Below are 19,217 nucleotides of genomic sequence, written 5' to 3'. Positions count from 1 at the left end.
ATCTTTGACATAATATAGTAACATAAATATGTTCTAAAAGAATTTATATTTTACTGTAGTAATAAATAAAATTACTACTAATAAAACGCACTATGCAATTCACATTAATAAATTTTAATTAATGTAATAAATATAACTTTGTTTGGTTTTATATACTTAAGTGTTTTAATGATTTATTACAGACCATTTTGTAATTAATGTCAAATTAGTGTAAATATATATTTAGTTGTAATACAATTTAAATAATTTAATCTGATTGTAAGCTCAAAGAATAGACTACAAGTACTTAACACATTTAACATCTAATTACTAAGTGTTTAGTAAAACTACGTTTAAATAACTCAAACTGTTGAATATTTATACACATTTTTATGAGTCTATTTAAGAAATCGTTATCCATTTTTAACCGGACTTCACTACATACTTGCTTCTAATTTCTGTTGTAAACTATATATTTCTAATGTATTTTGAGCTTGTGTTTAACAATATAAGAACGGTAAGTAATATTCAAAATGCGGCCCAAAAAATAAAAAGTTGTTAAAGATAACTCTAACTAGGTTAGGTAATAATATTGTTACCTTCCATTGTTCTGTTTTAATTAGGGTTATCTTCGTCCAGTGGTAGAGATTTACAACATTCCACCGCCTCAGTTCCTCTCTAAATCAACTGTCTATTGCGTTTAAAATATTTAAAGCAACAATTGTAATCGCTAGGAAATTAAAAGTATTCATTAATTTCACGAATTGAATTGGATCTCAGAGAATATCAAGATTAACTATTTGGTTTAAATTGTTGCTCCCTACAGTTTTCGATTATCTTCCAAAATGGTAAGAATCAAAGAATTATACGATAGAGTTAACTAATTCTCATGCAGTAGTTGCTGCTCGTAAACTATTCTATCTGAAAACCTAGTGCTTATATAACTTACTTAAGTTGTAAACCGAAATCAAATCAGATATTTATGTATAAACTAAAAAAATATTATTATTAATGCATTAATTAATTAATTAACAACTAAGGAAACTATTTCGATATCATATATTTTCAATTTCGACTTTTTGAGTTTCTCTTAGTCCAAAAAAAAGTAGTTTCCAGAAAATTGTGGAAAAACTTCTCTAAAAGGGAAAATCTCAGGGAACTGAAACATTTTATTTCAGTTTATTAGAAATCATAGCGGGACTTGCTTGTAACTTAGTGAGCAAAGTCCTTGCAAAACTGCTAAAACAATTTCCTTTCAACTTCGTGTACACCATTTTGAATTTATTTATATTTGATAAATTCTATCAAGGGTACTTCTTGCAGTCAACATCTTAGAAAGGTTTTCTTTTAAACTTCCATTTCAGTATAATGAACGGTTCTCTTAGTTATCTTTTGAAAGCTGGTAGGGAGTTTTAATTGATTTTTTCCTCGATAACTAACGTGTCTAATTGTACTCACATTGATCAACCTCATTTGTATGGGAATTACTATTCGATTAGGGGATTTATTTGGAGATGTTGGTTGTCATTCTTCGTAAGCACCATCCATCAGGATTTACGGTTCTTTATCTTATGTATTTCGGAGGATTTTATGAAATACTTCAACCAAAAGTTCCTCTATACTGAGGAAGTAAAAATTTGACGACCTAAGTTAGAAGAAATCGTTAGAAAGATAGAAATGGAGGTTGTTGTCTCGTTATACAGTTAATTGCCTTGCGTTTCTTGCCAATAAGATGCACAAATAAGGCTAATCGTTTTCTTCTTTAAATCTACGACTTTCTACTTGTGTCTTTTTCCTGCGTTCGAACTTAAGTAAGTAAAATTAACTCTTTACTTTCATATTTTGAAAAATCTCTATATCCGGTGTTTATTAAGTTTCTATAAAATGTGGGGAAAACAAATTAGAAAACGAAATTACCTAATAAGAGTGTGGAAGAAATAAGTAATTCAAAAATTGGAACGATTCGAAGATCTTATTTAATTTTAATCTCCACATTACGGGCTCTGAATCACAAAATTATCTTTGAATGAGTTCTAGCAAAAATTGGCCAGTTGTGTTTACAAAAACGAAAAATCAACAATAGGTGATTGCTTAGACAGCAGTTTGTTAGCCACTTCAAGTAGAGATCAGTCTGGGCTGAAATGTGTCAGCTCCCCTACATGAAGGAGAAACCGGGTTTGCAGGATTTGTAGAGATTTTTTTTTTTTTTTTTTTGTCTGTGTAGCTTAGCTGTACACATCAGGCTATCATACTGCAGCGAGTGTATTGAGTGAACTTGTTTTTGTGTTGATTTCCGCGCTTGTGCTGCCTGGACATAGCTCAAACATGGGCAGCTGGTTTCTCCAGCTACAGGACGTGGTCCATTGTGTTCTACATACTGTGCTCCCCTTGTCCCGCTAACAAGAGCCAACTCAAATCCATTCAACCCCTCAACATACCCCCTGCCGTAGATTCCCTTTAAATTAGTGCAACATTGTACAACGAGAAGTTTTTCATTTTAAAAAAAATGCCAGTTCCTAAGGCTCTCTAAAGGCGTTCCAATGCTCCGCTACAAATAGAAAATACTTCCTAATTAAGGCCAAAAAACTGTCAATAACAAAATTATATCAAATTATTTAAAACTAGAATGACTTATTTTGGTACTGACAAGTGCCTGACAATGTGATATCTCAGTACAACCCATAAGCGGGTAGCTATGCGCCTACGGTATTGGATTCTTACGCGGAAAACCCGGTTCAAATCCAGTTGCTGGCCCATAGATTTTTTTATTTCTTGTTAGGAGCTTCTTATAGCTCATTGCCCGGTGATAGATGGTTGTCTGTACCGAGAGAACACTGTCCGGAGGCCGGTAGAGCGCTAAAAAAAGCTCCTTACATCATACAATTAAACCAATAACAAAGATCTTGTTTGGATACTTAATCGATTTTCTGACGGTCATAGAACATGTCTTTTTTCTTTCTATTCTACTTATATTTCATTGTACTTTTTGCATAAAGTAAAAAAAAAAAAAAAATTATTAAAAGAAAGATTATAAGTATTTTTCCAAAAACACTATACCTTATCCTTCTTCTTCTATTTAACCTATATAATTATTGAATAGGTGATAAGTCCAAACTTCACACTAGAATGGCTCTTCAGAGGAAGCCCAATTATCCCTCACCCGCACCCGGAAGTGCTCTGAATACACCCAGGAAAAGATGTTGAACTATTCATGACCAAAATTTACTTTAATTACAAAAACGAAAAGGCAGTTGTTTTCGAGAATATCTCAAAAAAGATATTTCGTAATGTGGCATTTTCAGTTAGCTAATTTTTTCCCCAAAGTTTACTGTCGGTTCCAGTGGTTGCCAATAAGTTAACCAATTCAATTTTCGGTGGTTATTTATTTTCAAATTATGCTGAACAAACACTCCACCGACGGCATGTTGGACTGTATTTGGATCCAGGAAACTTCAGAATGGATGCAACAGTCGAAAATTAAAGAAATTACAACACTTTTCTCAGTAAAATAATTCTTACTTTCCCGAATTTCCCAGGCCCCCATCCACCACCTAATCCTTCTATCCCTTCCAGACAATTCTATTCAACTCCTGATGAGGCCCTATTTTCGCGACTTCCAAAGCGACGCTTTTCGCTAAATAAACTCCCTTTTACAAGATTTTTCATTTAGGAGATATTCACCTAAACACTTTTCCACAATTCTAAAAACATATTCTCAATCCTTTGACACTATATAAACATTTACTTGTGCAAAATAAAAAGAATACACCATTAATATCCTTCTGTTACATACAAACGTTTATTTTTTTTTACAAATTCTTGAATAAAACTAAATTGATTAGCATAATTTCTTTGAATAAGAATCAACTATTAACGTGCATCGTAGTGATTGTTCATATAATTTTTCTGTCAACGATAAGACTAGTTTAAAATTCTTGAAATAAATTTAATTATTATTATTATTCGCTTTTAAAACCCACATGCCATTTTTGTCTGACTTCGTTCCATTCTAAGTTTCTTGTCTAGAAGAATAATGAAGCAGTAGATAAAAGTGTTTCAATTTATTTTAATTGATGTATTCTATTATTGAATAATTGCATTTAGAAATATTTATACAGAGTGAGGGTGAGCGTGACGTCAGAATTATAGCCTAATGAGGTTTGCGTGTCAACCAATTCTAGATTCAACATTAATTACGCTAATTTTTATTTTTTTATATTTAATTATTTGTTGTTCTTTCATTATTCTAAACTTCCTTTTATGTAATCTTAATATATGATTTGAGATCCCAACACATTTTTGAACACATGGAATTGGATATTTCAATTGAATGTGTGAAGTTAACGAAATTGCTTTTCATTCCAAGTCTCTTTTTAATGTTTTTTTACATTAATAGCACGCAAGCAAAACGTAACAATCAATGCAATACTTCCCTACAAAGAATTTTAACCAATTAGTTAACTTATTATTCCAAAAGGCTGGAAATATTTTTTTAAATATGTATTCGTTTATAATAATAAGGTAAGAAATAATGGATGTTACAAGACTAAACGTCCTCTAGCCTTTAACAATCCATTCTTTCATAATGATTGTTTTGTAAAATGTTGTTAATATCCCTAGCAATGATACTCAATCGATTTAATTAGCACACAATAGAATAAAGAAAGGAAAAAAAAAAGGATATCGCAACGATAAGTTCAATAGGTCAGGTTTCTTTTATACAAAGCTAATGTTGCCCTCTTGGTGCTCACAGTTCTAGTAAATAAAATTTATGGTTATTTCCGTTTATATTTCTCCATTTTCTTGTGTTCATTGATGCACTGAAGGTTGCTCTTATTTTAATGGCTTATTTTCTTTTAATGTGCCACACTATTCGCATACATCCAGAACATTATTTTGAAACCATATCCCAAGTAAATCCATAAATGGGCACTTTTGGTTGGTGGTCTCGAGGGATGGCTTCATTCTAATGAGCCATTGCAGCGTAATGTACCACTCATTATCTCACCATTTATCTTATATATCAATTAGATTGAAATAAAATAATGCTTGTTTTTTTCATGTGGACGCAAGCTAGCATACTTTTACTTAGTAGTCGAATTCTGGCATTAAATAAAATCCAACGCCCAGACTCGAATCTAGTCCCAGTATCATATAGCAGAACCAGTATTATAGCCTCCGCCTCTCGATCTTCTCTCATAACCGCACGGCTATCGTATTATTATTATTTTTTTTTTTTTTTTTTGGCGCATCAACAGCTGAGGTCATTAGCGCCCGGAGCTTTTTCCAGTGCACTGCCGGCCTCCGGACAGTGTTCTCTCGTTACAGACAACACTGTCCATCACCGGACAGTGAGCTGTAAGAAGCTCCTAGGAAGAGAAAATCTAAGGGTCAGCTGCTGGATTCGAACCCGGGACCTCCGCGTGGGAGTCCAGTATGCTAACCTCATAGCTAATCCCTTCCCTCGTATTATTATTATTATCATTATTATTATTATTATTATTATTTTTTTTTTTTTTTTTTTTTTTGGGGGGGGCGCATCAACAGCTGAGGTTATTAGCGCCCAGGGCTTTTTCCAGTGCACTGCCGGCCTCCGGACAGTGTTCTCTCGTTACAGACAACACTGTCCATCACCGGACAGTGAGCTGTAAGAAGCTCCTAGGAAGAGAAAATCTAAGGGTCAGCTGCTGGATTCGAACCCGGGACCTCCGCGTGGGAGTCCAGTATGCTAACCTCATAGCTAATCCCTTCCCTTATTATTATTATTATTATTATTGAGGCGTACCATCTGAGTGACAATATTCTCTCGTAACAGGCAACCCTGTCCATCACCGGACAGTGAGCAGTAATAGGAAGAGAAAACTAAGAGCTAGCAGCTGGATTCGCACCCGGAATCTCGGCGTTGAGGTCCAGTATACGCTGACCACGCAGCTAATCCATTTCCTCATTTTATTATTAATAATATGTATGTAAGTGAAATTTGCATAGCCTAAGAAAATCAACCAGACGGAAGTGACTTCACTAAAAAGATTAAGTGTTTTAGGTCAGTTACTGTGGTAACACTAGCAACAATAAAAAAGCGTTTTGAAATTCAAAAATATCATTAAAAATCACAATTATGCTTAATAAGTCAGTCAAGAAGATGGTAAACATGACTGGAAAACGTAAAGGGACGGAGAGCGGATTGGTCTCTACCAGTAGAAGCATGTTGGGCGAACCGGATATGAAGGTAGCTATGGAAATGACTGAGGTAAGCATCAACCAAGAAGGAAATAAGGTATGTAATGAACAAATCTACACAAATGTGACTAACAAATGTACAAATGCGTACAATATAAATATGGAATACCAAAGTACGGATTTGGGACCCTTTTACGTTATTGTGGAAAGCACTAATAAGGACAAAAAGGGGATTTCGAGGTTGCGCCCATTGTCAGTTGGGAAATTATTCCACGAAAAACACGTAGACATTTCCAAAAATATCGATGGAATTAAAAAGCTTGGCATAAACAGATTGAGAGTAGAGATGAACAATGGTGTATCTGCCTGCCAACAGATTATTGAGCTCCGTAATTCTAAAAGAAAAGGTTTTCAAAGTCTTCTTAAAAAAAAAAGATCCGATGACTTTGTTTAATTCACTCACTTGCAGTTCCATTACATTTATTTGAGACATCGTTTTCTGGCAACAAAATAATAAATCGGGTTAGAAACGTGATCTGGTCCATCCCATATATTAGTTTTACAGAATATTTTTAAGTTAGCTCTTTTACTACATAGATTATTACATTCATTTAGAACATTTTTTTCAGTAGAGGAGCCTCAGTGAGTGGGATTAATTGAGTCTCTCCTCTTATTTTAGTTAATTTATGACTCTTAACATCTGTATTCTACAAAAAAAAAGGCATTTACTCGTTATCTGCCGATTTTTTAGATAGTTATTAAATTGGTCAAAACTAGGGGTAGGCCTTTCTAGTAGATAGAGATTACTTCAGAGAAGATTCTGCAGCAGCTTTAACGGAATATTGTTCGAACAGTAGTATTTCGTCTCAGTAAATATTAGTCATTTTTTTCCTAAAAATTACTAACATTAGATTAGAGAAGATTTAATTATATAAAGTGCAGTAAAAAAATATTTTTTATTTAATAAAACCTTTTTTTTTTTTTTTTTTTTTGGCGCATCAACAGCTGAGGTCATTAGCGCCCGGAGCTTTTTCCAGTGCACTGCCGGCCTCCGGACAGTGTTCTCTCGTTACAGACAACACTGTCCATCACCGGACAGTGAGCTGTAAGAAGCTCCTAGGAAGAGAAAATCTAAGGGTCAGCTGCTGGATTCGAACCCGGGACCTCCGCGTGGGAGTCCAGTATGCTAACCTCATAGCTAATCCCTTCCCTTTTAATTTCTTTGTTAAATAATGAGATTGTTACAAAATGAAAAAAATAAGAAATTATTAAAATGTTTGGTTTATTAGTTACATTTTCTATTAAAGAAACCTGAATTTTAATTACCTGACTTTTGGGGTACTCAGTATGACTTAAACTTACAACTTCATGACTTAAGGAAAGTCATTAAGTTCACTACATTTAGTTTATGACCAAGGGAGTACGGCACGTTCGTTACCTGGGAGACAAAAAAAGTACATTAAAGCAGAACAAAAGATTAGTATTTCATTCTTCTATTCTTAGATTAAAGAAAATAGAAGATAAAGGAGTGAGTCCTAACCACGTCGCGTGCCTTAATTACAATGACAAACACCGCAGACCGGCAGGTTGGTGTCTTAATAAGGGTGGTGAAATCAAACAGTGAAATAAGAAATAAGACTAGAAGACAAAACTTCTCCCGTTACTTAGCAACATGAGCACGCTGTTTGGGATTGTGCTTCCCTTCCCCAGGTGAGTAACAAAACTCACCCTAGTGAAAGATGTCCGAACTTAGTTATATGTCTGTTATTCCTAAACATGAGTGATCTATTCTCATATTTTGGTACGTCAGACTTGTTTAACAATTCAATAAGCGTACAACCAGTGTTATACGCTATTCAAATGTATTTTGTGCCTGTTCATGACAATGAGTTCTTTGACGATGTCTAAGCTTTCTATTTCTAAGAAATCAATGAAAAATGTACCTACGTTACTCCTTTTTATACGTAAATTGTTTAGCCGTGGAAGAATATTTAAAAAATGAATCATAGTTACTTTTCATTTGTAATGAAATAGTTACTTTATTTACTCGTAATTAGGTACATTTACTGGGGTTGGGTTCCATCTGTTAAGGTTACTGTTATTCATTTTTTTTAAAGGAATGAGCCAGTTATTCAAATTTTCTGATCAAATTTAGGGGGGGAAAGAAGCTGTTGCTAAAATTCAAAAATTTTTCCACAATTTACTAAACGTAATTTCCTTGAAACTGAAAATTTGTGCGGACAAAAAATCGCTAGAAATCATTAGAGAGAAGTTTAACCCCATTTCTTCCCAAAAACTGTATTAAGAAGGATTTTTGTAATTTTTCGAATAAATTTTTTAGATCTAGATGGGCTTAGAAAACCAGCTGGAACCGTTTACGAAAAATCTTTAAAAAATAAAACAATTGCTCAAAAAATAAAAAATAAAAACTAATGTAACAAATAAGGATTCAAGATTGGCGAGGAATCGGTCAAATAAAAAACAAATCGTCTTTTTGCCAACGTTTCGACAAATATATTGTCCTCTTCAGGGCCTGGATATTACAAATACAAAACAATCTACAGAGTCAGTAACCGATTCCTCGCCAATCTTGAATCCTTATTTTAATAATTTACAGTTACGAAACCTATATATTCATTAATGTAACAAATTTGACTTGACTGAGTTTGACCAAAAAGTTATTGTCGCTTCTCTTGTATCAGATTTAGACTTACCGGAAGTTTTCGATTTTGGATTGTGTTGCCACACACAAACAAATGCTTAAAAACTACTCTTTCGGGCTCAAAATACAGAGATGAAATGTTGAACGACAAAACTTACGAAAACACTGGCGCACTAGATTACTACCCAAATTTTTCCTTCAATCAAAAAATTTATTTGTATATCTACTCCCTTACTAAGTGAGTCAACAAGTGAAGTATTAGAAGGAAATTTAGTTTGAGCGAAATTCTTTACGCTAAATTGATTTAATCCACCTCTAGTAATCCGAAACCGGTCAGGGTTACGACGGATAAAAATCAACGGTATTGTCCATTACTGCGGATCATTACTACATTTCTAATTTAGCAACACTAACCTAAGTTTTCCCATTGTTTTTTTTTTAAAATTAATTAATATCGTAATATTTGCTTATTTCCGCAAACATAAATCAGAGGGATTGTACTTACAAACAGATAAAAGTGAAATATATTTTGGTTATCTAATTGATATCAGAATGGCAAGGAAATTCACGTCACAAAGAAGTATTTTTCGAGTTTCTTTATAATTTTATTATGAACCTAACGAACTTTTCATAAAAATTCAACGTTTAACTATAATTTCCATGTCATGGTTCCACTAATTCAATTCGAGAAAGTATTCAGCATGGAACACAGGTTTCAAAATTGAAAATAATGATGATATGATCATAACTTGAACATACTCCTGGCTTTCCATGAAACCTGGAATGGACATCATCAGGTCAAGAGTGGATACTGTTGTGAACCAGAAACGTCCACGAAGTTTAATAACTGAAATGAAAGTCATACTGCAGAATTTTACCTGCATGGAAGTTTTAAAAATTTTCTTGGCCCAATAAAGAGGCTCTTGGAAAGCAAGCGTGGATATTATTACACTATAGATGAGAACACCGAGGTACTGCCAGTGCTAAGGTAATAATAATATGCACTACATTTATTTGGTCACCCTTGAAACCGTGAACATCCTAGAAAACAAATAAATAAAAAAAAAGTAATATGGAGAAACATAGTACAGATTATTCCAAACTGTTTCACGCGTGCGGTCACCATGAATTATGTATAAACTCCTAGAACGTAGAGAACCTCCCTTCCCCTTTTGAAAATATTAAATTATACCGTTCAACCCAGTTTTTGAATCATAACAAACCATTAAAAAAAAAAATCATTCTTTTTCTCTCTCTGTCACTCATGCCCTCACTTTCTTTCACTTCTTACATGCGCGTGTGTATGTGTGAAACTATATAATATGTAGCAAATGCTGTATCTTACGTATGGATACGCTTGTGTCTATTCTCATGGCTTTATGTGTTCGTATATAAGTTCGTGGCGCACGTGTAGCAGGGCAAAACCATTCAATGTAAATTATTTTTTTATTTTGAAGAGTTCGTCCTCTGAAAGCTCCGCCTTTCGCCGCCTCCGTCAAAACCTTCCATCTTCTTCTTAGTTCCTGTGAAGGACTAAACTCCATTAATACATAGTGCACGTGATAACTGTATTGCATAAACATATAGATAGTTTATATATTTTTGTGTATGTTAAAAAAAAATACAGTCGGGTTTAATTTCATTTAAATTCAATTTAGGTAATGTCTATTTTTTGAGGAAGGTTTAGCGTATTTAAGCATAATAACAATAATTATTATTATAATTTAATTTAATTAATACATTTCTTAATAGAGTTTCAAGCTTTCAAGAGCTCAGGAACTGAAGACCCTAAATTCACTTGTAGTCATGAACAAAGAAGAATAAAGGCAAAGGTAACGACAGATTGGCAGTTATTTTAAAAAATTTGATTGATAAGAGTAGCTCTATTCATCCAATTCTATTGGCTTGTAATGGGTTCTTTTAAACTGAAAAGATATTAGGCGAAGAAATTTTGGAAGTGATGTGCTTTCACGCACTGAACTAATATCGTTATTGAATGGTTCCGACTTGGAAAAAGTTATACAAATATCATCAATCTGCTTTTAAATATAGAAGATATTTAGTGGAAGGATTTAATTTCTTACTTCAGTCTTTTAAAATTTTGTTATTTCAAAACTGACATAATTTTCTTGTTATTTACCAGCCAAGATAGAGAATTTTGTTTGTATTTTATATTATTGTTCTTTGTTCTTTGTTTTTTACCAAAATTCATTACTTTCTGTTTAAAAAAAATAGATAAATATAACATATATATATTCAGGAACTCTGCAGATGAACCAAGGGTTCATGCATTGTGTTTTTTATAAAAAAAAATAAAATGTAATTCATGTATATTTCTGCTTAATAAACTCATTATTATTATTATTTAATGATTTAAGGCGTCAACATGCTTTTTCCAGTGCACTGCCGGCCTCCGGACAGTGTTCTCTCGTTACAGACAACACTGTCCATCACCGGGCAGTGAGCTGTAAGAAGCTCCTAGGAAGTGAAAATCTAATGGTCAGCTGCTGGATTCGAACCCGGGACCTCCGCGTGGAAGTCCAGTATGCTAACCTCATAGCTAATCCCTTCCCTTATTTTTTTTTTTTTTTGCGCATCAACAGCTGAGGTTATTAGCGCCCGGAGCTTTTTCCAGTGCACTGCCGGCCTCCGGACAGTGTTCTCTCATTACAGACAACACTGTCCATCACCGGACAGTGAGCTGTAAGAAGCTCCTAGGAAGAGAAAATCTAAGGGTCAGCTGCTGGATTCGAACCCGGGACCTCCGCGTGGGAGTCCAGTATGCTAACCGCATAGCTAATCCCTTCCCTCCCTTCCCTTATTATTATTATTATTATTATTATTATTATTATTATTAGTTCTTCTCAAAGCGGTTTTCAAAATGAAATTTTATCTTAATATCCTGTTGCTGTTTTACTAAAATACTTCCAACATTCTACCCTTTGAGAGTGCATCTTTTTGTTTATTTGTTTCACTTTTTTTTTTTAGAAGAAGCTCATTAGAATACCGCGCAATCAAGCAGAGTCAAACGATATTCTTGTTTGGAAAAAAAAATTATGCTGTTTAGGGTGACATACAGTGTTATTGAAAGCACTGTGTGTGAAATGGGCTTCAGAAATTTTAATCCTGGAGATTTTTGAAGTCAGCATAACTAAAAAACAAAGAGTGACTGAGATGTCAAATTCAAACTTTTGCCTTTAGGCCCCACTATCAGACCTAACTTCCCTTTTGGTCGAAACCAGCCAACGGAAAGTGAAACAGCTGAATCGATTTTCCAGTTTTTCTTTTAAAGTTTCTCGAAAATAACTACGACGATTTTCTTCTTAAAACTTGATTTCTTATTTTGCTCTTAATGTTTTTGCAGTTTTCAATTCATGAAACATTTTCTAATTGAAAATCTAATAAGGGCATTTCTGGGCGAAACGGGGGATTGAAATGCTTAATTAGTATATGTATACACAAAATTTCAAATTTGAATAAAGTCGGCTTTTAGTTTTAGAGATTTTTTTTAACGGTTTCTTTAAAATAATCGCGCTCCTGGAGAAGGCAATATCCTTTGTGAGATCTATAAATGTGGAGGAGATCTTCTAAATCAAAGGCTTTACAACTTGATATATAATATCTGGACTAATGAAAAGATGCCTTCCAGCTGGTATACTGGATTGATTATCTCAATATTTAAGAAAGGGGATAAGACCCAATGCCAAAATTACAGAGGTATTACCTTGTTAAATGTATCATATAAGATTTTATGGAGGCTCCTAGTAGAGAGACTCAAGGTCTACTCCGAAGGAATACTACCAATGCGGGTTTCGATCCAATAGAGGAACCTCAGACCAAATATTTGTGGTAAAGCAAATATTAGAGAAGTGCTACGAGCGTAATATGAATGTCCACATGCTGTTCGTTGTCTATAAGCAGGCCTTCGTGTCATTAGACCTCAACTTTTCCAAGCCCTAAAAGAATTTAAAGTTCCATTTAAGTTAATAAACTTAATAAAAATGACAATGACTCAAACAGAAGCTAGTAATTCCTCGTTGGTAATCAGACCAGCCGTAGCATTATGTTTAATGCCGGTGTGAGACAAGGAGATCCTCTATTCTATCCTCTTTAACCTGGTACTCCACAAAGCTATTGGTAGAATAAATTGTCCCAAATGGTAACCTTATTTTCGGGAGGCCAAAGTTCATATCGAACTGTAGCGCCGGATAAGTAAGTAAGTAAGTTCTTTAAATTAAACTATAAAATATTTATTTTATTGTGCAAATCGCATCAAAATAAAGTCGCATGAGCGATTATAAATTATAAATTTAAAAACAATTGACTAGAAATGTAGAAATTTAGCTTCCATTCAGCGCTAAACTTAAAAATAAAAACTGTTTTCTGTTGTTTTTCCTAATGTTGCTTTCTTCTGATTTCCCTCCACTATCCGAGAATTGACTTTAATAATGGGGGCTATTATTGGTGGGATTAAAAAATAAATAAATAAATAAAATCTTCGCCAGTCAATGTTCACACGCCTGAACATCACCTTTACCAATATTTCTACAAGAGGAGCAGTTATTGTGCCACAAACGCAACATTAAATAAACAAATCATGGAAATTAGTGATTACTTCAAGTGGAAATCCAGACATCGGCAAAGCAAATAATTAAAAATTCCCTTCTAATAAACAGCTTTACACAAACTCCCCAATGTACAGTAGTTTTACTCTTTATTTTTTTATTTATACTTTTAACTTATGTTTATAGGTAAATAGTTGACCCTTTGTTGGTGTATTGAAGGGTTGACTGGTCAGTGAAGTTGCAAAATTATTATTTTATTCATGACTGCAGTCCAGGTTGCTGTAGTTTGCATATTGAGAACAACGGCGGCGACCGGTATTTTTTTTTTTATTTTTGTATAAAAAGAAAAAATACAAACAAATTTCTCATTAAAGTTTACTACGAACTAGTTTACATCGATAGCACAAAGTATCGATTATGAAAGGATTTTTTTTTTTTAACTAGAGCAAATGGTGGGCAAACAATAGAATCATTTCTGCGATTGAAAAACAATAACGTTTATTTAGTTTCTTTTTAAACTTCCATTTTGTTCTGCTAAATGTTTAGAGAAGGTTGTTGAGGGCACGTGATTTAATTTGAATAAAAATAAATGACCGAAGTTTCTGCATAAATACAAACAAGGGCGTCATAATTATAAATTATCATAATAACAAAACCAAGTCTAAAAAGTAATTTTATTTTAATATTCCAACTATTGTTGGGGATTTTTTTTTACTAGATAATTTAAATCCTTTCAGATTGGATCAATACTTTAAAACAGATTTTTTGTTCAACTGTTATTTTTTAGTAACTTTTAACGTATTTGCCTTTAAGTATTTTTCCTGTAAGATACTTTTTGGTACAGTTCTATTCACAGAAAATGCCCAGATCTGTATAAAAGAAATACGCAGGGGCATAGATTTCCTTTAGACTCTAAGGCTGAGCCTACCCAAAATATTTTTCGAAAATCATTGCCATTATTATTAGCCTTTTTTAATTATTTATACTTCAAATAAAAATGGAGCTTTGTTAAAAGATCATTTTATTTACTTGCTCTACGAATAAACAATATCTGAACGTACAAAGATTACACGGAAAGCTACGGCTTTCCTCAGTCTCCTGCATTTTCACGAAACTCTTAAGTAAACCGTTTGAATTTGAGAAGAATCATGATGGCCTGAAGGATATCTTGCTACATTATATTTTAATTTAAGACTTTCAGTTAGGTGGAAAATTAAAATTAGTTCAATTTTAATTGTTATTCTATTGGTAAATAGAATATATTATGGCTTTAATTAAAGTTAACAGGGATTTTAACAGAAACTGCAAGAATTAAGTCTGCACTCACATAAAGTGCTTGACAGGAAATTTCCACATCATTTCCAAAAGCACTTTGATGTATTTCTGTCGGAAAATTGAAAAACGTTAGCTACAAAAGTCTGCAAAACTTTTATAGAAGATTAAAATAATGGAGAAATCTGTTAGAAGTTACACTGTTAAGAAAAATCCAGAACACCAAGGTACCTACTACCAGATAAAGCCAATAGTAGAGAGTCAAAAAAACGGGTTCTTGAAAATCTAAACTAATGCATGAAATACTTAAATGCATTCGAACATTTAACATGATAAAAAATATTTAATTTTTGGACAATAAATTTAATTCACGGACCAAAACCTCAAGATGACGTGCTTTTGAGTGAATGTTGAACCTAATCACCGACTAGAAATTATCACCTTAAGAACCTAGGCCGAAAATATGAGCTTAAAGTTTTATTCCTGAACTGAAGTAATCATCATCATACGGATTTAAACCTGAAAAGTGTATTTTTTCGAAACAGCAATTAAAATTGCTGTAAAAAAGAAACTTTAAACTTTAAAAACCTCAATAAATCGGAAAAGAATTAGAGTTCCATTTTGATCGCCATCGTCAAAATTCAATCAATCAGGGACATCTTCCTCTTCTAAATCGCGATCTGAGTAGTGAATTCCTTCCTCTTCACTGGCTTCAGAGTCTGAATCATGGTCCAGTTTCCAACACCACAAATCAATTTTTCAAAGTACTAAGTGGGAATCAACTAAAACTGTAGTAAAGTGAAATTTACTTTGAAACAATAGAAAAAATTATGGTCGGACGCAATGAGTAAACGCTTAAACTTATTTCACAACGTACAATACCTACATTGCCACTTAATTAATAACAAGATGAGTAAGTGAAACGTAGCAATTGCAGAAAAATGATGTGGTAACCTTCCGTTGGAATCGGAAAAACAATTTTCAGTCCTTTAAGGGTGCTTTTTGAGTACGAGATGAACTTGGATTGCAACCTCCCCCTTTACACAATTACTAACATCATTTACACAGGAAACCCTGAAATTCGACATACTGGTTAAATTTATTAAAGTCCTTAGAAGAATAAATAAAGATGACGAGTAAATCGTACTCATGGGGCTACTGGCTTATTCACGATCATTGGCTGAAAAGAGATGTTGCAATTTTATTCCCAGTTCATTCGCGGATAAATCTGCATTTTCAGTCTACAATCTAACTAGGAGAGTCGATATTGTTCTTTTTTTAATTGGCGCTGGATTTTGGAGAGATATCTTCACAATACAAAATGCCCGCTGTAGCAGACACGTTGGCAGTTACGGCTGCCAGCACTAAAGGCGACTTAAAATGCTCATGCGTGCTTAAAGTAATTGTTTAAATCTTAAGTAAATAAAACATCGATTTTACTTAAATTATCTTCACTGGCCATCTCCGGCTGTCCGTTAGTTACAGTCTGGCTATATTAAGTAAATTACTCATAATAATATCAATTTTATGATAAATATTAAATAATTTACGACCCATCCGTCGTGGCCCTATTTCTAGTGGCCAAAATCTCTAGTTTTGAGAACTACTGTAAATATCTACATAATTCTTAAATAATAAAATCTTTCTTAATGTTGTAAATATCGGCTAAAAACAGAGGCGTATTTACAGAGGCGTATTTTGCTACCTACCTGCTTAAGCCAGCTAACTAAAGTAGCTTCTTATCTCGGATTGAATGATAGTTGCAGCTCCCGCTTACCTGTAACAGACATATTCACTTTGAAATTGATCGCCCACACAAAGTAATCTTTGGATTAAGTGGTAAATTGTCAGAATTTACAAACAATTTGTAAATAAACATCTTAATGACAGAATTAAGAGTTTTAATTTTTGTAAATGCAAATACACTATTAGATATTTGCAACTGGATTTAAAACAGTATTCTTGTTCATTTTTTATTTACGTAAAGGAATTTCAAAAATTATATTACTTTTTTAACATATTTATTTTATTTTTTAATCTTTTATTGAAATCCACAACAGCAATAGTTGTTGTATGACACATGATAACACAATATCGGGATGTTGGATTGTTCCATTATCACTTTAAATGTGTCCAATTCAACCAATAAAAACCAATTCAACTCGACCATATCAACTTATTTCTTACATAAAGGTATTTCAGGAATTGATGAAGCAGTTAGACCTTCATTCAAACAGTTCATTTTACATAATTCATTTTTACAAAAAAAGTCTTTAGTATTTAAGATATATTTAAATGAAAACCGATTCAAGAACAATGGTCTCTCGAAAAGGAAAGTTCAAAGAAAAATTTTTTTTTAAGTTTGGAACTTTTTCTCATTACAATTTTCGACCTTTTAAACTATAAACTTGTTCCAGCTAAGAATTTTAAAAACGTATCTAATTCTTACACAGATTACCGAAATTGTAACTGCACTTTACATTAAAATAATACTTGAGGCTACATAATCCCTAAAATCACTCTTCCTAGATCAATTGATGTAGAAAGTTATCTACAATCTAGTTTATAGGAAAATCGTCGAAGCTTTTTTTCAAGAAATCCCTTCAAAAAGAAAAATTCATTCCGTAAAGTTTTACTTCCGTTGTGGAATTTTCTCCAAAATCGGAATATCAGCTACACAATTGTTTTTTTTAATAACATGTACAACCATACTAATACTGAAATGATTTTCTAAAGGGAACCCTACCTTCACTAACCCCACTCTTAGAAGCCCTTTAGTAGAATTTCCAGAACACAAGTACCAAATAAATAGATTGTATGGCATACAATACAAGTGTATGGAGTTAAGAGAAAGCCAATTTAAAAAGTCAATTTTAAGAAATTTTTTTTTTCTTTTTTTTTAATCTTTTACTGTAATTTACCACTGCAACAGTTGTTGCAACAAGCAAATATGGTAAAAGAACAAAGAAATAAAAGAGATCATGAGTGGTGTCACTCCAGTAACGTGCTCTTGCTATACTGCTCTCACGGTAAGAGAAGATCACGAGGCCATCTTCTCTTCAATCTCCTTAGAGGATTACCTGGTAATGTGGAGGAAGATAGGTGTTCTATGAGAGGGTTAGGATGTGCTGCTGTAGAGGAATGAAATTTGAAGAAACGAGTGTTAGCAAGATCTGTAATGAATGGGATTTTGAGGTCATTATGGATAGTGAGGTTAGATACATAGAACGGAGCGTTAAGAAGTTTTCGAAGTATTTTTGACTGTAATGCCTGGAGGCATAGTGAGTTGGAACGCTTAGTCGATCCCCATACTTCGATGCCTTATGACCAAATAGGTCGCAGTAACAGTAGATATAAGAGTCTTTTGTTATGTAGGTTAGTTTCTTGTCTTTTCAGTCTAGTATGGGGATTCCATGTCAACGTTTGTCTAGATGCAGTCCAAGGTAGCGTACTTTGTCCACAGTTGGTATAGGAATTTGGTTCAAGATGATGGGAGGTAGGATTTTCGGTCTGAGAGTAAATACTATAAACTTTGACTTCGTAACGTTGGTTTTGATTCTCCATTTGAAAAGCCAGTCCTGTAAGTGGTTGATGTGTGTTTGTAAAGTTCGTGTAGCGATAAGATGATCGGAATGAGGAGATAAGATTGCAGTATCGTCAACAAAGCACCTGGTGAGAAGTTGAGTGATGTCTCCGAAATCCGAATTGATGATCCGGAATTATATTTTGTAAATTTAAAAAACAAAAAATCCATACTCTAAAATCGATTGATAAATTTTGATCGCCGATTACATTCTGGTTCTCAGGTAGAACTCAATCGAAATATTAAATTTCAGGTAATTTATCGATTTTGACTTATTTTGTCCACAAAAATTTTCCTCTTTTTCGAACTCAGGGGAGCTTCAAAGTATTATTATTATTATTTTTTTTTTTATTGTAATTTTAAGGCACGTCATCATCTAAGTTGATTGGTGTCTAAAGCTTTTTTTGGTGCACTGCTGATCTCTAGACAGTGTTGTCTCGATATAGACAATACGGTCCATTTCCGAATAATGACGCTCCTTGCAAGAGGAAATCTAAGGATTATCTGCTGGATTCGAAACCCGGGATCTCCGCGAGGAAAACCAGTCAGCCAATCTTTTCCCTCAAAGTACTGCTGTTTCACATAATCTTAATAATTTTTTTTTTTACCAAGCAAAAGAAAATAAAGACCTGCTATAAAGGCAATAATTTATAATAATGAAATACAAATCAGACTTGCTAATGACATCGCAAATCACTTAATATTTAAAATGGTTATTATTCATTATTAAAAATTTAAATATATATTTGCCGAAGAAAAAATTAATAACACACATTTATATTTAATTAGCTGATAAAAGAGCAATAATTATTGGGTTTTATTATCTTCCAATTGAGCTCATTACTACAACTTTTATTAATAATTTATACTTTTGTATCAATTTGCATTGGAAAGAAACCAACCTGTTTGACTTGTTTTAATAAGAATTAAATTTACAAATAAAAATACTATAGATGCTATTATTACTCAGAATAAA

General features: G+C 33.2%; 1 protein-coding gene across 9 annotated transcripts in view; it reads right to left on the bottom strand.

Moving 5' to 3' along the window:
* The window catches only part of vvl (ventral veins lacking), a 241,027-nt gene that overhangs the window by 108,136 nt on the left and 113,674 nt on the right, over positions 1-19,217 (bottom strand). For 5 of the 9 annotated variants that reach the window (XR_012460725.1, XM_074135494.1, XM_074135504.1 and 2 more), the window contains one exon: positions 16,368-16,435. The exons of 2 other annotated variants lie outside the window; for them this stretch is intronic. The gene's annotated coding sequence lies outside the window, so the exon portion shown is untranslated. Of the gene's footprint in view, positions 1-7,485; positions 10,345-16,367; positions 16,436-19,217 lie in introns of all 9 variants that reach the window. 2 more of the 9 variants (XM_074135518.1, XM_074135528.1) reach the window with 2 other exon arrangements.

The sequence above is a fragment of the Rhodnius prolixus genome, unplaced genomic scaffold (assembly GCF_049639745.1).
Source record: "Rhodnius prolixus isolate KJV_2025 unplaced genomic scaffold, Rpr scaffold_1, whole genome shotgun sequence".
Lineage (NCBI taxonomy): Eukaryota > Metazoa > Arthropoda > Insecta > Hemiptera > Reduviidae > Rhodnius > Rhodnius prolixus.
This window is presented reverse-complemented; position numbering and strand designations above follow the sequence as displayed.